This window comes from Pantherophis guttatus, chromosome 5, assembly GCF_059756535.1.
Source record: "Pantherophis guttatus breed Tessera chromosome 5, ASM5975653v1, whole genome shotgun sequence".
NCBI classification, from domain to species: Eukaryota; Metazoa; Chordata; class Lepidosauria; order Squamata; family Colubridae; genus Pantherophis; species Pantherophis guttatus.
Window position 1 is genome coordinate 69,124,004 of NC_142067.1, and position 2,995 is coordinate 69,126,998.

A 2,995-nucleotide genomic window follows, 5' to 3' on the forward strand; every position below is an offset into this window, starting at 1 on the left:
TGTTTCCTTTATTTTCTTATCAGTTGGATTCAATATAAGTGCCTGCTCTTTCTTTTTTATTTCCTCTTCTAAATCCCTCTGTTTCTTTTCTTATCTATGTCTATATTTATTATTCAAATGTATTAAAATTCCTCTCATATATGCTTTATTTGCATCCCAAACCATTTCCATAGATGTACCCTTGTGCATATTCATAACAAAAATTCTTTCATTTGTTTTTTACATTCTTTCACATTTTCCTCATATCTAAACAAATTTTCATTTATCCTCCAAGACCTTCTAGCTCCCTTTTCCTGCTCCAATTCCATCCACACCAGGCTATGATCAGTTAAAGTTCTTGAACATATCTTTGTCTTACTCACCCTAGAAAAAAAATCATTAGTGATTAGTATAAAATCAATCCTAGAAAAAGATTGGTGTCTATCAGAAAAAAAAGTGAAATCCTTTTCTTCAACATTTCTTTCTCGCCAGATATCTCTCAGCTCCATATCATCCATCATGTCAAAAAAAGATTTAGGCAGTCTAGCACAATTTTGGGTGTTTTGAAATAATCCTTTTTTGTCCTTTTGGGTATCCAATACTCCATTCCAATCATCCATTAATATAGACGATTTGTAATCCCATTGTATTATTTTGGTGTGCAAAAGCTTATAAAATTTTTCTTGCTGTTGTTTGGGAGCATATACTCCAATTAAGAGTGTTTTCTTCCCTTCTATTAAAAATTCAATTGTGATGTATGTTCCTTGAACTTCTGCTTCAATTAGTTTAGCTATTAAATCTGTCTTTAGGTATATAACTATACCATTTTTCTTCTCTGGAGCAGATGCAACAAAATGTGTTCCCAATCTTGAATTTATCAAATATTTTTGATCTGTCACTCTAATATGTGTTTCTTGTAGACAAATTACATCAGTTTTAAACTGTTTCAAATAATGAAATATTTTCTTCCTCTTTTGCGGTGAATTTAAACCATTAACATTCCAGGTCAAAAATTTAATTGCCATTCTTGGCACTTTGAAGCTTCTGGAGCGCCAGCTGGAAATCCTCCTGCACCTTTCTCTTTGGCCTTGCTCCTCCCACTACTTCTGTTTTTGTAGTTTCTTGAGCTTTCATTTGGGTTTGCTGTATCTTTAGGTCTTGTTCTCTTCATTTGGCTGCAGCTAGGGTCTGTCTTTAATCTTTTGGTTCTTCTCTTTTTTCTGGTAATTCCAAAGGTTGAACAGTACCAAAAAATTGCAATAAATCTTCTTCAATAAGTGAAATCTCTCCTGCAGCTTGTGGATGTTTACCTTCCTTCTGTCCCTGTGTTGCCAGCTATTCTTTTCTTCTCCTCATCTCCAGAGATGGTGGGCATCCAGCCTTTAATACATTAGTATAAAAATCTTTTGCCTTCCAAATTGTGTTAAGATGATACCTTTCTCCCAAGTAATTCACTACTAGTCCAGCTGGAACATCCCATCTAAACTGGATCTGTCATTTTCTAAGCTCATCCACCAAAAAAGCAAACTCTTTTCTGTTTCTCAACAGTTTTGGGGGGATTTCTTTCAGTACTAAAACCTCTTGTCCTGCCAATTGGAGTTTATTTTTATAGAAGACTTGTAAAATTTCATTTCAGATCCTCCTTGTTGTAAAATAAATCACAATATCTCTTGGCAATTGTTTCTGTCTGGCAAACCAGGAATTAACACTATATATTTTGTCAATTTGCAATGAAAGATCTGCTTGTTGTTCTCCAGTTATCTTTGCAAAGGCCTCTGCAAAGATATCTCTCAAATTCTCTCGATTGTGCTCTCTCAAACCTCTTACTCTCAGGGCAAACTCCATCGCTCGGTATTGTAACATCACCACTTCATCGTCTACCCTATCCATCTTGATCTGAACTTCATCCATTTTATTTTCCAAATTCACATTAGACTGATTAATTTCCTCTACCCTTTCATCCAATAGTTCAATGTGTTTTGCCAGACCTTGAAATGCCATTACACTATCTTCTCTTATTTCCTTATTCTGAGTTTGGATAACCTCCTTAATTTCAGCCATCTCATCAGACACTCCCTGAATTTTTCCCTCTAAAACAGAGGTTTGCTGCTTAAAAGCCTCCTGTAAGGACTCTTGTAAAACTTCCAAAGTCAATATTTGTGGATTTGAAGTAGACAAAGATTGTAGTTTTGATGGTTGTGCTGGCGATCCTCCAACACTTTTAAAAGAGCTGGGTTTTATTTGCTTAGAAGCCATTTTTAACTTTCAATTTATACTTCTTGCAGCAACCAAATCAATAAGTCCAATTGTTTCTAAATCTTTTGTAAATATTGTAGTTTATTTAAAGTCCACACTGTAATCTTTCCACTTTAAATCTTTCTTTCTTTAATATAGAGTCCAATAATCTTGAACAGCCTTAAAAGCGCTAACGATGTTAACAATCACTTTCACTATAACTTTCACTTTTCCACTCCCTGTTACAGTTCAGGTGCCATTTTTCCTTTTCTTTTTAAAGATGATCTTAGAAGGAAGAAATATGGATACAGAGTTAAAGTTCAGTAGTTGCAGTTACTAGGACTCCTGTTTTTGTTCTGCCTGCTTTAGGCTTAATTTGAAGCTGAATGTTGATTGCAGGGGTGGTCACGGCATCTTGTTCTGCTTAAAGCAGAAAAGTCCCGGATCCGGAGCTCTGTCGGGCTACCAGGGAGCTCTCACCCTTCAAGCCCCAGAATTATTCCTAGGGCTTTTGGGGAGCTGTACCTTCGTCCAGCTGCTCGCCTTCCCCTCTTCTCCTGAGGGGAAGGTTTCCAAACCGCTTGACAGCTGATTTGCACTGTCTTAGCGGTTTTTACGAGATCGCGGGGCTGACGATCTGAAAGGAACGTCTGCCAGCGCCTGCGGTGCCACCGGAAGTCCTACATCTTTTTAAACTACTAATAGGAAGAAACTTTTTTCTCAGATTTGGTATGATTTCTCAATGTTTTGCAACAGGAATGTTCAAAGTTCTGGCATTCTG

At 36.6% G+C, this 2,995-nt stretch overlaps 1 pseudogene; it reads right to left on the reverse strand.

Annotated features, from left to right (window-relative positions):
* Positions 1-1,314: 1,314 nt before the first annotated feature.
* LOC148113442 (uncharacterized) lies at positions 1,315-2,040 on the reverse strand (annotated as a pseudogene).
* Positions 2,041-2,995: the final 955 nt, after the last annotated feature.